Consider the following 21,036-nt stretch of genomic DNA (forward strand, 5'->3'; position numbering starts at 1 on the left):
ACATGTCCTCCGTCTGACTTCAAGTGTGGTAGAGAAATGTAGTCTGCATGTGTGCCAGTAATAGAGGAAATAAAGTGACAAACAGATTAATATAATTGCATAAATCCAGTAGTTGAGGTCATCCTATTACTTATGCAGGGTCCTGAAATCCTATTAAATGCATAGTTTTTAAAACAATCTACAACTATACCCACTCAAAAGTTCATTTCAAATAAATACATTAATTTGTATTTTTTCTTAAATAAAATGCAATTGCAAAGAAAAGTAGCAAAAATTACTAAAAAGTAATATTTTCCTGTTGAACTCTGATCACTGAATTTGGGAAGAAAACTTGTTTCTGCATTCAATTTATAAGCACATCCTCTAGTGTTGGATTTGTTAGAAAATATCTTGGAATAGTGGTTTATTGAGGTCACCTGAAATGGTATTTGGTGAAATATCTTGCCTTTGAGTAACATAAATGCTGTGTGTTTATGTGGTTTTTTTTTTATATATAAGAGGTTATAAAGATCAGAAAGGCAAAGATTATACTCCTCTGTATCCCTGACTGTTTGTTTAAGGAATCCATTTATTTTAATGTACAATTACATGCAAATTATAAGTTTGGTAAAATTGGGGAAAGAAGATGCAAGAAAACATTGTACCTTTCAGCAAAGTCTTATATTCTTCATGATGAGAATATGATAGAGATAAGAGCTGACAAATAGTAATGTTGCATAAGAGCATGAAAGAATAGCATTGCAGAACACGGCAGAAGAAGAGTGAGAACTTAGCTCTGAGAATTTAAGGAAGTAGGAAATTGAATTTTGAAGAGTGAAGTAAACTTTCAAGAGAAGTAAGGGATGAAAACATTTTAAGATGGAGACACCATACGAGCAGTCAAGGCTTTGTGAATTTTAATTGCATGTTGTGAAGTATCCAGGAGCTTTGTGTACTTGGAATGGATGCTTATAGAATGCAGATTCAAAGAGAGGAGAAAATACTTGAAATCCTTATGTTACAATGAAGTGGCTAATCCCACATGCCCTGGTTACCAGACCAGCGTGTTTTCTGTAGTGCTGTGTTCCCTGAGTGATTCAGTATATCCCCAAGAGGAAGGGCTGAATTGTACATGGCCAATTATTTTTTGTTTGCTGGGAATATGACTGGAAAAGGCATGTTAAGGCTAGCTAGAAAAATGTAGTAGGTAGAGTGGGATAGGGAATAATAATGATAATTATTATTATTTTTTTATCTTTCATTAGGTGCTTTTAAGAGTAGCTTGATTTAGGTCATTACTTTGAGATACAGGAAGTCTCAATTTTTTTTTCTTGTATAAAGTGGAGTTGCTAATAGTAGCACCTCATAGATCACTAGGGCAACTAAGAGTATTCAATGATTTCAAGCTTAGAAAAGGGCTGCATATGTGATATGTTAGGTTTTATTATCTTTGTGCTATTTCGATAGACCGGAAGGAAAAGAACTAGAAGAACATGGCAACAAAGATAATGCATAGACTCTGAATGAGACAAGGGTAGAGAAAAGCTGAGAAGATGAGATAAATGAGGAAACTCTCAAGTGAAGAAAATGGCTAGAAATGGTTCAGAAACTGAAAACATTTTAAACATTGAATTGATTTTACTCTGTTTTCTCATGCTTACTTTCCAAGTGGAAACTAGAAACAAAGTCAGCTGTGACTAGGAAATAAATATAGTCTAAGAAATTGGCAGAACTCTTAGGGAGAGAGAGAGGGCATGAAGGTCAAAGGGGAGGATGGGTCACCAAGAGATTCAGATAGGGTCATGGGGCAGCATAGCAATAACTGGCTTGTGCTTTACACACCCACAATATGCATTTGGCATTGACTTTTGAATTCCTGACGTGGGGATAACAGAGCTAATTAAAACAATTGTCTAATAACTCTTAGTAATTTTGTTACCCTTGTTTTTTTTTTTTAACTTTGATTTTTTTCTGCTACTATTAAATAATTCAGTAAAGCAAAATTGACTATATTAATAACTGTTTTAGTCTACATCTTATTGTATGGTTGAATGGAAACCATTGGTGGCTGAAACATTGCTCATTGCTAATTTAGAAATGGACTACCCATTGACTAAACTGGGAAAAGTGCTTTAAAATTGCTTTGGGGTTTTGAGCTAGAAGTTATATGTCAGGCCTTCTTATTAACAGAGCGTCTATGTGGGAATTATACTGGAGAATAAGTCAGAAGATTCTGGATCCCATTGAATTATTGTTTCCTTTCTTATAAAACAAAGCTAATGACTATTTTACTGAATCATGGAATTAATCTGCTTGCCTATTCCAGTACCAGGAACACTGTTGAATTCATAAAAGACTTCAGTGATTCTTTCAATAAGTATTTCTTGACTACTTTTGACATGCCTAATTCTATGCTCAGTGCTAGAGGCAAAACAATGAGGTGTCTCCCTATTCCAATGAAGAGTTATGAAACACACATACACACAAAATACAGTTACTGCATGAAAGAAATTCAAAGGGACTGAACAGAACAGTATACTTTAAGCTTGTTGATAATTTTCAAGAGGTCGCTATTCCTGAATATATAGATTTTAGTGATCATTGTGCTAAGTGTAAAGCAGATCATAATGTATTTTTACTTTTGCCTTTCTTTTCAATTCTAACACGCTTGCTGTTTGAGCGTGGCTGATCTTTGTTGCATTAAAAGCCACAGTTACAGTGACTTAGTTTTCTTGTTGGTCATAAGCAAGTAACTTACATAAGTCTACCTCCTACTCTATCCAAATTTGATTCATTATTTTAGCTTAGAAAGGTAAATAATTGAAAAGTTGGGGCAACAAGGGATTTGGTTGCAGCATGCTGTGATTTATATCAACACTTGGTTATGAATCATGTGTGAAAGGAAATGTCTACTTTGTAAGTTACAGCTTTTCAAATACTGGAACTTGGCAAGTGTCTGAATCTATGTATTTGTCAATATTATTTTAGTGGTAGGGTGAACCATTGTTGACTTGAGTCATCTAAATAACCATTTTATTACTTGAACTGTTCTGCTATTTGCTACATGAAAGGTTTGTTTGAGTTTTTAGAATTATTTTTAACCAGGTGGCATTTTATATAAGGGTTCTTTAGGTGGAATACAGAACTCTACCCTTAAAGGCATTTTTAAAATCCAAAACAGAAAGCATACCTGAGAAACATTTGGGATGGACTACCCCAACTTGATCTGACAAACATACAGTTCTTAGAATTTTTTAGTAGAAGCTGAAAAGAACAAAGGAAATACAAAATTCTAATTCTTTTTCTCATCCACTCTTCTGTACTTAAACACTCATCATTATTGTAAATAGGGCTACAATAAACATACAATTAAAATTTATCTTTCTTCAGGTAGATAACTAAGGATGAAGTTTTGGGTCATATGGTAGGTCTATCTTATTATTACAGGGTAGCCCAGAGTAGACTTGGGCTGGCTGTCTGTGGGGCCTCACCCGCATGCTCAAAATGTAATTTTCTGCATACATAGAAAGGGTAATGGATTTATTTACAAAAGGGGAAAGAAAAAGGAAACAACCCAGGGAAAGAGAGAGGGACACAAAGTAGCTGGAATACTTAGCAGCGTGGTTAACTTGGAGCTGTAGTCCCAATCTAATGCTACTAACCCCAGTCACACTGTCTGAGAGCAGTTGCTCCGTTACCTCTCCCCCACTGTGACAGTTGGAAAACCGCTCTTTATTTATCCCCCAAAGTCCCAGAATGCCTGCTTAGCTCCACCCTTAGGTCCTTGCAGTTCTCTCCTTGGTACTGCTGGGAGTTGTAGTTTCCAATGCTGGGAGTTGTAGTTTCCAATCACTGGAGTAGGGGGTAGAGTCCAGAAAACTGGAGTAGGGAGTGGAGTCCACAAGACTCTGCAGAGATCTTCCCCTTAACATTACCATTTTGAAGAATGTCATTGTTTTCCATAGGGACCTACCAGTCTACATCCCTACCAACAAATAAATGGAATACTACTCAGCAATAAAATATGAATTCTTAACATTTGGAACAACATGGATGGAACTGGAGACTATGATATTAAACAAAGTAAGCAGAAGTAAAATACTAGATATTCTCACTTGTGTGGACAATATAGAGAGCCATAACAAAGGGTCAGTCAAAACCAAACCAATAATAAGCTCTTGGCATTTGACTACAGATCTATAGTGAACAGAGGATAAGAGGTAGGGTGGGAGTGAGGGAACATGTAGAAGATTTGGGGGGGCACTGATGGTGGGCATAATATAAAATATGTAATTATAGAGGGATTTAATCTCTAATTCCCAAATCAGATACAAAACATAATTTGATAAATAAAAATGTAGCTGACGGTCCCAAGGTATAATGCTATAGTGGGAATTTGAGATGTGTAAAGTAATGGGATGTCCTTCATTTTCTTTTTTCAATGAAGAGTTAGTTTATCATGTATATAATTTAAGAGGCATATAATGCAGAGACATGGGATGCAAAGAAAAAACAATAAGATCTCTGACCTCAAGTATATCTATTCTTGTCCGCATGTAAGAACTATAATAATGCACATAGAAAATAAAGAAGTACATGTATATTTTCTTCTTGAGAGAACATGAAGCACATGTACTAAGATTCCTAAACTACTCCTCTTCCTTTTGAGCTTTATCTTAAGCTTATTATAATATGATTAAAAAGTTTCATCCTTGAGAATATTAATTTATATACAAAATAATAATATTGACAATTATTACTTATAGCATATACAGTATATGATACTTTATGTGAGTAAATATATATATATATTACTGAATATATATTTCGGTACAGTACAGTATAGGTACAGTATATGATACTTTGTGAGTGAATATATATTCCTTGCAAGAACCTTCTGAAAGAAGGGTTATCATCATTCTTCTTTTATAACTAATGAAAATGAAGGTTAAGTAACATCTTCAAAGACACACAGCTTGTAAGCAGTAGTGCTAGAAGTTAAGGTTCAGAGATAGTGCAGTCATTTACCATATGGTTGTGTCTCTAGGGTATAAAAAGAAAAACAGAAACCATTTTTGGCGTGAAAACCTAGTGGTACATTGTTGTAAGTGACAAATAAGAAATCTGTATTGTGACATTCAACAAGACAGAAATCATTGGGATAACTAAACATCATGAGCTGTGTTTCTACTTCCACAAAATACACACTGCCACCACGATCAACAAAGGCACTGAATACACAGAAACAGTTCATGTGCAGACCCTGGAGGAAAATAAATCACCCTGAAATTGGACAACAATAAATTTTTGACTGCACACTAATCAAGCAGGTAGAAAGCAGGCCATGACATGCAATTTACTTAATTAAATTTTTGAGGAAGGAGAGTTAATGTTAGTTCATAGAGTTGTATGCTTTACACATTGACAAAAACCACCAATGTCAGCAGTACAAAAGGGATATCACTCTAACAATGACAAATGCAAATGCTGAGGATGCTGTCTGCCTCTGTTCAATGTGACAGTCTGCTTTCTGTCCAAAATAGCAGGAGGCTTCTATTTGGCAACTGGTGCCTGAATCCTGTTGTTCCCATTAAAAATTACCCTGTGTGTGGGGTGAATCATTTCTAGGGAATCTCTTGAGACTGCTCTGGCAACCAGAAGTACTAGGCAACTCCTCTTGAGATAATTGCATGAATGTGGTCAGATGTGCGTAAATTACTTCCTTATTCCTTGGAACCTTGTGGCCATCTGGGATTCACTTTAGATGTTTTGGTCATTTGGATATATGTCCTGAGCCTTCTCTATTCTCCAGTGTCCCTTGCATCTTCTCATGTGCTCAAAGCATTGGGAACTACAGCAATCTGTATAGTCTGGATGATGCTGCAGTAACAAACAACTCTCAAACCTCAGGAGATAAATCCAACCAGAGCTTATGTCTTGCTCTTGCTACCTGTGCATCTTAGACAGGTATGGAGGGTAGAGTGTTCTGACTTACAGTAACCACCTAGGGACAGAATTTGTAAGATCTAACTTGATATATGCCTTTATAATAACCAACAGGAGAGAAAGGAATGTGATAATTACACACTGACTCATAAAGCTTCTGTCTGGAAAATATAAATGTCACTTCAGAGTACTTTTCACTGGCTAAAGCATGTCATATTACTATGACTAACATTACCACATGTTAAAAACTTGTGAAATAGAATATATATATCAACAACCCTAATATAAAATGGCACCTGTCCCATTACCAAAAACTGCCCCCTTGCCCCATCATACTTGCTAACTTTGGAGGAGGGGGTAGTGCAATTTTACAATGTTCTCCTGTGGCACTAAAAGAAATGGATCTTGTAGATTAATGATGTTTCTTTCTCTCTCTCTTTTAAAGATGTATTTATTTTTGCATACAGAACTGGGGTTCAGGCCAGAGGTGCAGGGGTGGTGAGAGGATTCACCAGAGACAAAGAGGGGAGCAGAACAGGCAGACTGACCAAGTACACTGCTGAGGGAGCAGCGGGTGGTCAGGAGAGGTCTGCTGTGCCATGTGGATCTCCTCCAGGGTGGGGTTTAAACTCATGCTGAAGTGGCGTTAGCTTCCTAGTGCTGTGCTTTAACCTGCTGCGCCACCAGGGAGGGACCGTTGGTGTTTCTCTTTTAATAGCATATCCAATAAGATTGTGCCTTGGAGTGGCAGATTTCATTTCTCTCTTACCAGAAGATACAGTATAATGTTATTGGAAAAAATAAGAAAAATACAATAAGAAACAACTTATACTAATTTAATATTATATATCAACTGTCTGCCCTATTAGCCCAAGGAAGAAATTATGTCAACACATCCAATCAAGATTACCACTGCTTTGCCTCCCAGAGAACTTACTCCTATTGTGATTACTGGGCCTTGAAATCATTGATTTTCCCTGTAGAAGCTGCTCATGAAATGCATAAGCAACTGCTATTGACCCCATCTTCAAATTCTGAAACTGACTTTTCCCCACCATTTGTGACACAGCTAACTAAGTACATCACCATGGTGTCTCACCTGGGTTTTAAAAAACAGTTTCCTAAATTACATCCATGAGTCTACTCTTGCTTGCTATCCTCTGTTCTCTACTCAATAGTCATAGTGATCTTTTTTGTGTGTGGTAAATTATAGTCAATCCCTACTTTGAACCATTCAGTACTTTCAGAAGATTCCAGAGAGTGTGAGTTTTACATCCTTCCATAAAGGCATATGAATCATTTTATTATCAAGTCTATAAATTTTGACCTCATGCCCTGCCATGCCTCTCTTCTGTTCTATTCCAAATAGACAAATGACTATTTCTTGAAAATCAACAACATACTCAAAATTCTGTACATGTTTTTCTCATCACTTGAAAGCTTTACCCCCAGCATATTCCCATAGGTTGCACCATAATTTGATTTGAGTGTCTGGCCAACTATCACCTTAGAAATAGACAACCTTTACTGGACCACCCTATTAATTTTCTAGAGCTTCATAAAAATAATCCCCAATTATTGTAGCTTAAGATAATATGTACCTATTTAATACTTTTTTTTATCATTTTATGTAGATCAGGAAACTAGGAACAGCTTAGCTTGATGGTTTGTATTAAAAGGTTTCAGTCATTTTAGTCAGCATTCTAGTCAAATGAAGACTTGACTGGGGCTGGAATTTCCATTTTCACTTTGGTTAACTCACAGATGTGATAACTTGGTTCTGGTTGTCCACAGGAGGCCTCAGTTCCTCTTAGAGATTGTTGAATGTTTGTGCATCAGAGGCCTTGGCTTTCCCCAGACTGAATGCTTCAAGACAGAACAGAAAAGTCCCAGTGCAATGTATAACAATCTTAGAATCAACACATCTTCTCTTCAATTTTATTCTATTTGTTAGAATACTAAATTCAGCCCTAACTCAAGGGAGAGAGGTTAGTTTCCACTTCTGGAAGGGAAAAAGATTCAAAGGATTTGTGGGCATATTTCACATAGAATTATGATAACAATACCATCCCTTTCATAATTCCCTACCCTCTTACTCAGCTTCATGTGTCTTTGTGCCAATATCATTCATGGTATATTTTTCAAAGACTCCATAAAATAAAGTTTAAAAAATGGACTGTGGCCAGACTATCTTAATTCAAATTGCAATTGTATGACTTATAGCTAATTAAACTTGGGCAAGTTACATAGCTTTTCTGTGCCTCAGTTTTTAATTCTGTGACCTGAGCCACTGGTAAAATTGCCTTAAAGAGCTGTAGTGTGAAATAAAGAGAGCCCTAGTGTTAGGCTAACCTTTTGGCCTATGGTTAGCCCAAAGGGCTACTTATTATTATCATGATTTAGTGCTGTGTTTACTAAATAAATAATATCCATATTATGTCCTTTCTGGAATATGATTGGCATGAGTTCAAGAAATTTATCCATTCACTACTATGTTCTCGGAGCCTAGAATATGTTTTCAAAAATACATGTTGAGTGAACCAACACGGCACCCAATGGTCTCCACCATAGTTGAGAGCCCCTCTACTCTGCATTTGCCCCATTTTTTTTTTCTCTCGCTGTGCCAATCACAGATTTCTAGGGTTGTTATTGGCTTGGTTTTGTCTGACCCTTTTTTCTCTATATAAGTGAAACCATTGGGTATTTATCTTTCTCCTTCTGTCTTATTTTTCTCAGAATCTTCTCCACATCCATCCACTTTTGCAAATGGAAATAGTTAATTTTTTTAAAATATAGTTTCTGTAGTATTCCACTCACCACATTTCCCTAATCTATTTTTCAACTGCCCCTGGACACTAAGGTTGTTCCCATAATGTGACTATTTATTGGTAATCATATTACAGTGAACAGAGGAATACAAACATAAGTCCAAAGAAGTGTTTCTGTATTCTTTGTGTAGATACCTAGGAGTGGAGCTGCTGGATCATATTGCAATTCTATTTTAAATATTGTGTGAGAGAGAGTTATGCTGTTTTTCATAGGGGCTCAATCAGTCTGCATTTCCACCAAGAGTATGCAAATAACTTTTTTCCCACATCTTTGCCAATATGTACTTTTTGTGCAGTTTCATGTGGCTCATCCCCAGAGTTCTGAGAAAAGATGGCATCTCTGTGTGTTTTGTTTTGCATTACCCTGCCTATAGGTGGTAATGAGAGTTTTTTTTTTTTTTCATGTGCTTTATCTATCTGTATGTCTTCTTTGAAGAAGTGTCTATTTAGCTTTTCTGTCCATTTTCTGACTGATTTTGTTTTTGTTTTTGTTGAGTTGTATGGGTTCTTTGTAGATCTAGGATATTATCCCATAGGTGACTTAGGTGCAAATATTTATTCCCACTAAGCTAAGTGTTTTTCTGTCTTTTGTTTAGTTTCTTTTTATGTATCAAAGTTTTTAGTTTGATATAGTCCTATTTTTTAATTTTACTTTTATTTCTCCCACCACTGTAGATGAATCCATCAAACCATCATTAAAGCAAATGTCATGTAATATCTTGTCTATATATATTTTATGGTTTTACTTCTCACATCCATGCCTTTAATTTAGCTTGAGTTAATTTTTGTGCATGAGGTGACATGGGATCTAGTTTCATTGTTTATTTTGGGCTGTCCAGTTTCCCCAAAACCATTTGTTGAAGAGATTTTCCTTTCACGAATATACATTTTGGCTCCTTTCACATCTATTCATGGTCCATAGATATTTGGATGTATTTCTGTTCTCCCAAATATATTCCATTGTTCTATATGTCTCTGTGTTTTGTTCTAGTATCCTACTGCTGTGATTAGTGTAAGTAGTGGTTCAGTGTGAAGTATGGACATATGATACAGCTGCTTTTCCTTTTTATGTCAGAATTGTTTTATCTACTTGGGGTCTCTTGTGGTTTCACATGAATTTCAGTAATACAGGATGTTTCTTTGAGAAAATGAAATAAAGAAAATTCTCCAGCACCTCAAAATGAAAAAAAAAAAAAAAAAGAAACTCAGGCCCTCCCTGGTGGTGCAGTGGGTTAAAACACAGCACTAAGAAGCTAATGCCATTTCAGCATGAGTATGATCCCCACCTGGGAGGTGATCCACATGGTGTTGCAGACCTCTCCTGATCCGCCTGGTTCTCCTCTTAGCAGTGTTCTTCATCGACCTGCCTGTCCTGCTCTCCACTCTGTGTCTGGTGAGCCTCTCACCACCCCTGCACCTCTGGCCTATACCCCAGTTCTGTGTGTATAAATAAATAAATCTTTTTTTTTTTTAATGAGGAAACTCAAATAAATAGAATCAGAAATAAAAAAAGGGAAAATGACAACAGACATCTTAGAAATTCAGTAATTGATGAAAGGATAACTGTACTGTACCACAAGGTGTAGTTATTAACAAGTTCACCCAATTATAGGCATGGTCAACTGCTTTTCAGTGAGTCTGCCTTTGGCTAGGAAAACAAACAAACACTAGCACACTTCCTTTAATTGATTGCTTCTAGCAAGAAACCTGGTGATAAGGGAACAGACTGAGACAAAGTCTGGATTACCTTGACTTTCCCAATTTACACAGGACACTGCTTCTTTACCTTATCATAACACGCTCATTTATTTTTGCTTCTCACATGAATCCCTTCAACAAGGAATCATATGTATTCTCTCTATTTAACATTATGAATTAAAGTGATAGTTGCAAAATGACACTGCTTATAAGCAAGAATAAACAGATATTTTCTGCTTGTTGTAAGGAACAGCCACTAGTCTTTGAAAAAAGCTACATATGTAAGACAGATAACTTCAAATTTTGGATTAGTTCATGCAGATACTACAGAGAGATCAAAAGACAAGTATATTACTGGGCATGGAAAATTTTAAATTTGGTAAGTTGAAATTTATTTTGATATAATATTGTAAGCTCTTTAGAGAGTGAAATAGAAGAAGATACTTCATTTCTTCTTTCACTAATTTATTAAACAAACTTATATTTTATATATATATTATAATGTATTATATATAATATACATATATATTATGATGTGTTATATATATATACACACATATATATTTATTATGATATGTGTTACATGTGCTGAGCCTTGAGGATACAAGATAGACAAAACATAAATGGTTTCTGAAGTCTGGGTTTCATGTCAGGATGGAATTGTAAGGAAGTGAATAGTAAATGACTAATCTCACTAAGAATGGGGATATGTGTGTGTGTGTGTGTGCGCGTGTGCAAGTTCCTTTAAGAGACAAGTATAGTGATTTACTCATTTACATAAATAAATATTGTGAGAATGAGTAAATCACTATACTTGTCTACTCTGTGAGCCCTGCCTCCTCTAACATATATAGCAGTTATCAAATTAGGTAAAATTTTCTGGTTTTGTGGAATAAAATATTCATTGAATACAGAAAAGTGTTTTTAGACAAACAAAATATGAAATGAGTAGGTATATTTTAGAGAAGAGTGTACTAAGCAGAATCGTGGTGAGGAATAGAAGATGTGGAGGAGAAGCTGATTTGAGGTAGGGGGATGGTGGAAGTTGGATCTTTGAGCCCATTTCCAAGGTTTTGATCTTTACCCTGGTAAAGTGGGAAGCTTTGGAGGCTATGAAGAGTAGTAGGGTCCACCCTGTCTTAGAAAGACTATCTGGCTTTAAGGATCAAAAATAGAAGCAGGGAAACCATTGAGAAGTTTATTTTAGGGTCCTCCCTGGTGGTGCAAGGTGTTATAGCTTAGCACTATGAAATCCTTCACAGCCACTGTGGCACAAGTTTGATCCCTGACCAGGGGAGTGACCCACATAACATGGCAGACCTCTCCTGTCTTGCCCACTGCTCCCCTCAGCAGTATATTTCAGTCATCTGCTGTTCTGCTTCCCATGATGTGAATCTGGTGAATCCTCTCACTCCCTGCACCTCTGGTCTGTACCCCAATTCTTGTATGCATAAATAAATAAATAAATAAATAAATTTTAAAATCTGTTTTATGTTCCAGGAACAAATAAGGATACCTCAGAAGCTGGTGGCAACATAGCAGGTAATGAGAAGTGGCTGTGGATATAATTTCAAGGTAGAATAAGAGTTTCCTGCTAGATTGGATAAGGAATACAAAAGAGGAGTCAGGGAGAACCCTAGGGAACTTTGAAATAGTGAGGGCTTCTAATGAAGTCTCCCTTGAGAGAGTGACAATTGAGTTGATATTGGAAGGAATAATAGGAACTAATTAGAAACAGAATAAGGGTGGACAGAACATCTAGGTTGAGTGCTAATTATGTTCCTAAGATGATAAAAAGAAGAGACCTTTTATTGAGCTATTGATTAACAAAAAACTGAAATCATGCTAGATTTATTATACTTGTAAAATTTGGGGGAAGGTATTATTTGCAACATTTTGTACTATACAAACAGTATTACCATATTAATCGAATTCTTAACGTAGGTTTGGTAGTAATTTTTTTCCTCATAATTTTTATTATAGAAGCTTTCTCTTGACACTGTTCATCTGTACCCAACCAAGAACAGAAAAACATGCTGTGTATTTCTAAAATTACATTGTGGTACTTCTCCTTAACAACAGTAGGGAATGGGGAGTAGTGTGAATGTTGTAATATAATGACAGACCTGGAAGCTTCCACTGTAAACAAATTAGGAGTGTTCCAGACCGCTTCTAAGGATTCAAACTACACATTTAACCTGGCTCTGAATATTTTAAACCTGGTCACATAATAAATACAAATCTAAGCAAATGTGCGGAGCATTGGCAAATATGTGTAATATTCTCAAACATATTCATTTTCTGTTAAATATTTACATCTTTTAATAGTTTCATGTTTATTTTACTTATTTAATAATTGCTCATCTTTTGAGTTCTTAAACACAGGATGTATGTGAAAAATGTCATAACAAAACAATAGTGCCATCTACGCTGTATTGAAAACATTTTAAATCATTGCAGATGAACTTTTATTTTACTTCACTTTTTATGGTATGCATTTTCATTTTTTTTTTTTAAAGATTTATTTATTTGTACATACAGAACTGGGGTACAGGCCAGAGGCTCAGGGGCGGTGAGAGGCTTCACCAGAGACAGTGGGGAACAGAACAGGCAGATCGACAAAGTACACCGCTGAGGGGAGCAGCGGGCGGGCCAGGAGAGGTCTGCCACGCCATGTGGTCTCCTCCGGGGCAGGCGGGAATCGAACTCATGCGGAAGTGGCTTCAGCTTCTCAGTGCAGTGCTTTAACCCGCTGCGCCACCAGGGAGGGCCTCATTTTCATTTTTTTAAAGCAGCTTCTATAAGTACTTATTCTCAGAAGAGTTGGTAACCAAATTCAAAAAATTAGGTTATCCAAACTACGCAAAGCAATGATAATAAAAGACACCAATTCTTGATTTTCTGCTATTTTTAAAAATAGGACCATCAAGTTTGGTATGACTTTTCTAAAGGAGGAAATCAGAAGTATCCGTGCAGGATGTATAGAATTATAACAACGAAGCCTCCCAGTGTGGAGCTGATAGAATAAAGAAAGTCCTGTCAGGAGCATATCTGACTATGCCTCTCATCTAAATTGATGCATCGAGTCTTTGTGTTTGAAAACTGTGGTAAATTGCCCAGGTCACATTCTCCATAGTTTTGAAAACTTAAAAAATAGGTTCCATTTTTCTTTTGGGTGTTGAGTTATATTGAGGTGACTTATGTGATGATCCAACACATAGTCAAGTCAGTGATATCAGTCATTGAAGTGGCCATTTTTTTATAAAAAGGACAAAGTCCGAGTTCTCATAATCGTTGTTATTATCATATATAGATACATACAAACATACATAACAATGGAGATTTTCAAGATATTGAGTCTAAATACAGAAGTTGTTTTGAATTCACCTTTGTTTATCAGTGATAACCTGTTGCTATAGTGATTATTACGAACATTACTACTACACTGCCATTCGGTCTCTTCACTACAACACAGTAATGCTGCATGCTTGTGCCCAAGTGAATGCATTTCCCCTTTGAAATTTTCTGTGCAAAGTCTATTTATAGTGGACTTTCTTTCATCTACTTGAAGCATGCTTGACAAGCCCTCCAAACTGGGATTGCTAGCAGTTTTTATAAAGGACTATCTGTCAGCCTTTGCATTCTTTACACATCATTGAGTTTTAAAGTGCAGGACTGTGACAGCTTACTACATAACATGGTCTCAATAAACCTATCAATTGGAGACTTGGCTCAGCAGCATTTCAAAAGTCTCACACCAGCCCCAGGTGCATTTGAGGAAAATGTCTCCTCTCAGCAGGCACATGTGAAAATCTAAATGTAGTGTTGGCCTTGGTTAGAAGAAAGACCCTAAAACCACAGATTGCTGAACGTGTGGATCCAAATTGTCCTTTAAACTCATTTTAACAACTCCCATTCAACTCTGTTAGGAGTTGGAAATACTGTACCTAAGGTCAGTGTGCTTTATATTCTGAAAAAAATGATGGCGACCTTCATTCAAGAGTGGGATCTGTTAAAGACAGTGATTTAGAAAGATAACTCACTTGTTGTCATAGCAAATTTGAATTGAAGAATTAGACTTTATTGGCAAATAGACTTGGTGTAGGTGTGAGTGTTACGGAAGAGTGTCACTTTGGCACCTGAGAGCAAAGATAACATTTGTATTCAAATTTCTGCTTTTTTTGTGCCCCATCAGAGGGGGCCTAGATTATCGACCAGTTTACTGACAAATACTCTGGCTCTTAGAACGTACTGTTAGTCGCTCTGGGTACTGACACCTAACATCTCTTAGTTTTTCTCCATTAAGAGCCCCATTCTACTTGCATTGTACAGAAGAGCAAGGCATTTTGTAGGCAGGCAGAGTAGCTAGCTCAATATCATCTGATAAGTGTGGTCACACAGGTTTTCTTTTCCAAATAGCCCTTCTATTTGCTGATGTCTTCTAGAATTTTAATTTGTGAGAGGGTCATTGTACTTTAATGTATTGATATATTAATTTTATGCAATTACCAAATGATTATAAGCCATTTTGTCTGGTCATTTAGTTGACAATGTTATAAAGAGTTAACAACAAAAGGTTTTGATTTGCAGATGAAAGGACATAAGTAGAACATCTTTTGCAGATAGGTCAAATATGCCTAATGATCTTTGAACAGATAGAAATTTTTTCTTTTCCTTTTGCAACTAAACAACACGACTGTCATCTTTCAAAACATATTTAATGACTATGCCCTTTAATCAAGGAGCTTAATGTTGGAAGATAAAATTGATGTTTTTAGCTATTTTACCTGCTGTTACAGAGATGAAATGTGCATATTCATACACATTGTTCACATGTGTAAGTTTCTGTGAGGGGCAGAGCTTTGTGTGTATAATATGAGGAAAATATTGTCAATGAGACATAAGGGTTTAAGAAAAGCATTGTGTGTGTACTCAAGAATTAGAGACTAAATCTCTCTCATGTGGCCTGGGCCAGGTTCCGAGAGATGCTGGCATTTGTGCTCTACCCTGATGGTAAGTGGGACTGTAAGAAGGAAGAAAGGGATCCCAGGAGAGGGGATGCCAGTGGTGGCAGTATGAATGTGAGGAAGTGTTGGTGTGGGATATAGAAGTGTTTATATTTTCCTGAAAAGAAAAGGTTTTATAAAGATGCAGGAATTTAAATAGTTTGAGAGTGGGAGGCAGATGGGTAGAAAGTCATTATTACATTTTAAGAATTAATCATGTCAGTAATAGAAATTAATAAAGGGATTGTAGAAAGGAGTTGAATCAGTTCTGTGCTTTATGGAGACAATAGCTGGCAGAAGGGATGACTTGGTGTGGTACAGAAAGGTGATGGAGACAGTTTAGTCAGGAAAAAGGATTATAAAGGAGACAAAAACTATGAATCCCGTCTCATGCAAAGGAAATGAAAATAAAATAGGAGAAAAAATACTAGGATATAGCACCAAGGCTATATCCTACACTGTTGGTGGGAGTGCAAATTGGTGCATCAAAGTATTTTTATGACATTAAATACAAATATAATTTTACGAGTGTGTGTAAACCTATGACTAGTAAAGGAGAAGACCACTGATTGTATAGGGGGCAGAAAATGTAATAAAATTTAAATGTCATTATTAGCTTTTAGCCTCTCCTAAAATATATAATAATAATGACTAAAGCTTAAAGGAATCAGGATGTGTACTTAATCCTTACAAGTCTAATAAATAGATAATATTGAGATTTTATAGATGAAAAAGCAGATACAAAAAACTGGTGATGTGTGCTTGAAATTAGAGAGATTGAGGTAGCTCATAATGCAGCAAAAAGGGTCACATTGAAATGTTTTTACTCTATGTGTAATGTTCTGAACATCTCATAAAAGTTTCTTTCTTCGGGGTCCTCCTTGGTGGTGCAGCAGATTAAAGCACAGCACTAAGAGGCTTAAGCCACTTCTGCATGAGTTCGATCCCTGCCTGCCCCAGAGGTGATCCACATGGCGTGGCAGACCTCTCCTGACCCACCCGCTGCTCCCTTCAGCAGTGTACTTCGTTGATCTGCCTGTTCTGCTCCCCGCTCTGTCTCTGGTGAATCCTCTCACCCTCCACATCTCTGACCTGTACCCCAGTTTTGTATGAATAAATAAAAATAAATCTTAAAAAAAAAAGTTTCTTTCTTGTATGCATCATTGGATCCAGCATCCTCAGGCAGCTAGGTGATCTACTAGAATTGCTCTTAATCTTTAGTTGCATGAAGCCATTTTCTTTCCTTTTCAGGAGTAGTAAAGAGAAAAGCTAACTAATAGGCGAAGTATAAAAGTTTAAAATATTGAGAGTAAATTTTCCAAGATTAAATTAAGATTAAAAGTAAGCTCCTTTATTTTATGAATTAATATTGCAACCTTTTTTTAGATATAGCCAGAAGGAATATCATCTTTGGTAACCCACTGAAATTGGTACTTTGTACTGTCTTAGAGTTCTGTAGTTATAAAATAAATTTCTTTTCTCATTTCACTGTAAATTGTCTTAGTTTATTTTATATTTTATTTTATCCTCAACCCAACCTTTTTGGTAGATAGGACTGGTTCTTTTTATGTTCTTTTTATAGGTGAGGAAATTGAAATTTTTCCTTGTAGCAATTAAATGACAGAACTGGAACTTGAACCTTAATCTTCTGACTCAATGTCTGGGATTCTTTCATGATTCCACATTACCTGAGACAAATATGGTGTAATATCTGAAGACAGGCAGTTTCTATTATGAGGAAAGAGATTGAGAGTTAATTTTTAAACTGCCATTCCATCTCTGAAAGGTTTTAAAGAGGAAGCCGCAAGCTGGGAATGTGTCATTTATCTTATCTCTATGACACGGAATAAGATGTATTTTGGAATACCCTAGAGCCCAGGAAGTCTAGTGTGCACTGATAAAGCTTCCTGTAATTACAGGCTATATTACATTGGGATGAAAGTGGCGAACCCACTTCTGGCAGCCTACAGCCATATGCATGGCTTAATTTAATAAAAAGAAATCAGAACTCAATTGAAAGTGAGATTTGTTAGGCTTAAGATGTTAAATACAGCTATGTTAAGGGCAAAGTTGACAAAATCTGAGTTGGTATGAAGTGGGAAGCTTCTGTAATTGTACAAAGGATTTTATTCTATTTACTTAGAAGTGGGTGGAACAGAAGAGAGATCATTTGTTGGTACGTGCTTGAAGTCTACTGAACTTTTCCAAAGATTTGGTGAACAGATGCTTTTAAAAGCTCTTACCAGTGCAGCCTTCACTACTAGTAATTTCAAACAAAGCAGGAGGTCTCAACATTAATGTTCTTTTCCTTCCTTTGTCAGTAGTCCTCTTGGCTAACCACTGATAGAGAACAGCCTGGAAGAGCCGTGAGAAGCCCCCATGGTGAAAACACATAAACGTCAGCTTTTAAACTGGGAGCTTGTCAGCTCCAATGAATTCTTCCAGTTTCTCCCCGCTTTATTTTCTTCTATTTGCATTAAAAGAGGAGCTAATACTCATGATCTGTCTCAAAGATCAGCTATTTTGTTTGGGTTGTTATGATAATTCATCATTTCTTACCAATGCTGAATGCCACATAAGCTTTCATGAAAGTAAGATGAAATGGCGTGTAAGCTCTTGATAGAGATGTTCTACTCCATGAGAGAAGAATCTTTTAGATCTTTGGTATCCCTAGAAGTTGGCCTTGAGAAGAGGAGTCACATTCAAGAGATTAATTAAGTAGATCCTTCCTGAAGACACTTAAAAGAAAGAGTGTGCAAATAAGAAAAAAAAAAAAAAGGCAGATTCAGGAAAAGGAAGAAATCAGCAAAGGCTCAATTTCCAGCAAAGTCCTCTGATAGTGGACTCAATACTATTTCCCAGGGGAACTCTGGTTTGTTCCTTATACCTTAAGTCTCTCACCTTATAGTCAGAGAATTAGGCTACATGGGCTCTTACCTGCTGCAAATTGATTGAGTAAAGCTACCCCTGGAGGGTTGCTGACTCCCAGAAGTGTGAGCTCCAGTAACCTGAAGGCTGCCCTAGTAATAGAGTTTTAGGGTACATGGGATAAAATGCATTGAAACACAAAGGAGGTAATTACAGAACAGTGAAGTAGGAGCAAAGGATCTGGTCAAACCATTGACTATGGACCATTAGTTAGTCAAAAAGAAAACTGGGGGTTCTCCCCGGTGGCACAACAGGTTAAAGCACCTTCATAAAGCATTATGAAGCTCTCCAAAGCCACTGCAGCACAAGTTCGATCCCCTGCCTGGGAGCTGACCCACATGGCATGGCAGACCTCTCCTGACCCACCACTGCTCCCCTCAGCAGTATTTTAGTAACTTTGCCTATTCTGTTCCCTACTCTGTCTCTGTGAATCTTCTCACCCACTGTACCTCTGGCCTGTGCCCCAGTCCAGGTCACATGACATTTTATATATTTAAAAAAGATAGTAACTTATCAATTTAATAATTCAAATTTTAATTTTTATTCTTTGTTTTCTTGACACACACCACACATATATATGTGTGTGTGTGTGTGTGTGTGTATAATTTTAACTTTGGTTTCTAACATTGTATATGATTCAGAGATACAGCATCACAACTCTTGAGATACTACGAAACCACAACCACCACTAAGGCACAACTAGTCCTCCACTTAAGTCCATTGGTTCCCCCGCCCCAAATTGTTCTCCACCATCTACCTGCCCTTCTGCTAACCTCAATTTTACAATCAGATACCTAGGGTTTGTGATTTTTTTCTGGACTCTTTTGTTTCTCTGCATTCCACATAAATGAAAACATCTGGTATCTGCCTTTTTCTTCTAACTTATTTTGCTTAGTATTATCCCTTTTAGTTTCACCCATGTTGCTGTAAATGGCAAGATTTCATCTTTTTAATAGCTATGTAGTATTCCATACATAGATGTACCTGAATTTCTTTTTTTTTTAAGATTTATTTATTTATGCATACAAGACTTGGGGAACAGGCCAGAGGCAGGGTGTGTGCATGTGTGTATGTGTGTGTGTGTGAGAGAGAACCCACAAGAGACAGGGTGGGAAGCAGAACAAGCAGATCCAATAAAATATACTGCTGAGGGGAACAGCAGGCGGGTCAGGAGAGGTCTGCTACACCATGTGGGTCAGCTTCATAGCCGGGGACTGAATTAGTGCTGCAGTTGCTTTGGATAGCTTCATTGTGCTGTGTTTTAACCTATTGTACCAACAGGGAGGGACCTTCTGTCTCCTTTTTGTCCTCTCTCTCTCTCCTCCTTCCCCATTTAATAATTGATTCCTCCCTGTGAACTTTCAAACTAATGGCTGATAATGTTCTTTTCCTGTCACTAAAGCTATTTCCACTGTCACAGTTCTAGAAACGTACACATCTGCTATTAATGTCCCTGAAGTTTGCATTTCCCTCTTAAAAAAAATTCCTTTACTAAATACTCTTCCACTTTCCCATATTAACATGGCTTCTGGGACTTAACTAAAACAAAAGGATAGAACTGCATTATACTGGAAACCATGTCTGTTCGTAAATCCATAGTTCCCAATTAGTTTATGTTGAACTATATTGTTAGCAGCAGAACTCCCTCAGACTCAGGCAACAGGGGCCTCTGTCCCAAGTCTCAGGCTTTAGCTAGTCTCACTTAACAGTCTGACAGATGAATTCAGTTAAAAACCTCTGGGTGTTTCTGGCACTTGAAAACCCGCTCTCAACACTGGTATGGCAATACCAATATGCCAAACTGCTGTGTTAAGGACCAGTAATACCAGACCCCATGGAAATATATTGCCACATTTTTACATTGGCCCTAAGTTTGAAGGTTTGGAGTTACACTTCTGCTGACATGGGGGATAGTATTTTAGGATGCAGGAGGAATTCAAGAGGTAGAAGGACATAAGTATATCAAAAGAAAAAGCAATTTATCAAATAAGTTTCTCCAATTACGAATGCAATGCTTTCTTATGTAATAAAGATGCATTGCTTTGTAGTAAAGAGTACCTGATTTCTTTTTTCTCTTCTTGTTCCAGTTTGCAATTATGGAAAATATGGAGTTAATTATAAATCAGTGTGAACTAGTTCCAACTGTTGCATAAAGTGGCAGATCAGTTGTGATACTAAATAATTCATATTTCCAATGTGCATTACCCTCAGCTCCTAGGCATCTGTAATTTCAATAACAGAGAAATAGAATCTGAGAAGTAGAGGAAAAGATAATGTACATACCAGTTTCCCCCAACATATGTTGATTAAGCTAGATCTAGACTTAAGTGCTTAAAGTCATATACCAGCAAATAGACATTGCATACTAGAATTGCAAACAAATATATTTTTACTAAAATATGGACATAAAATTTTTAAATAATTCAGAATTACTTAAATTTTTTTAAAAGATTTATTTATTTATGCATACAAGAACTAGGGTGCAGGTCAGAGGTGCAGGGGGTGAGAGGATTCACCAGAGACAGAGTAGTGAGCAGAAAAGGCAGATTGATTGAAATACACTGCTGAGGGCAGTAGCGGGTGAGACAGGAGAGGTCTGCTGCACCATGTGGGTCTCCTCCCTGGCTGGATCAAACTTATGCCACAGTGGC

General features: G+C 36.8%; 1 long non-coding RNA gene across 1 annotated transcript in view; it reads left to right on the forward strand.

The window, feature by feature from the left end:
- Positions 1-11,945: 11,945 nt before the first annotated feature.
- The window catches only part of LOC105853715, a 49,686-nt gene continuing 40,595 nt past the window's right edge, over positions 11,946-21,036 (forward strand). Inside the window, exon 1 of the long non-coding RNA XR_001145500.1 lies at positions 11,946-11,993. This is a non-coding gene — a long non-coding RNA (uncharacterized LOC105853715). The remainder of the gene's footprint in view (positions 11,994-21,036) is intronic.

This window comes from Condylura cristata, unplaced genomic scaffold (assembly GCF_000260355.1).
Source record: "Condylura cristata isolate star-nosed mole 26May11 unplaced genomic scaffold, ConCri1.0 scaffold00016, whole genome shotgun sequence".
Lineage (NCBI taxonomy): Eukaryota > Metazoa > Chordata > Mammalia > Eulipotyphla > Talpidae > Condylura > Condylura cristata.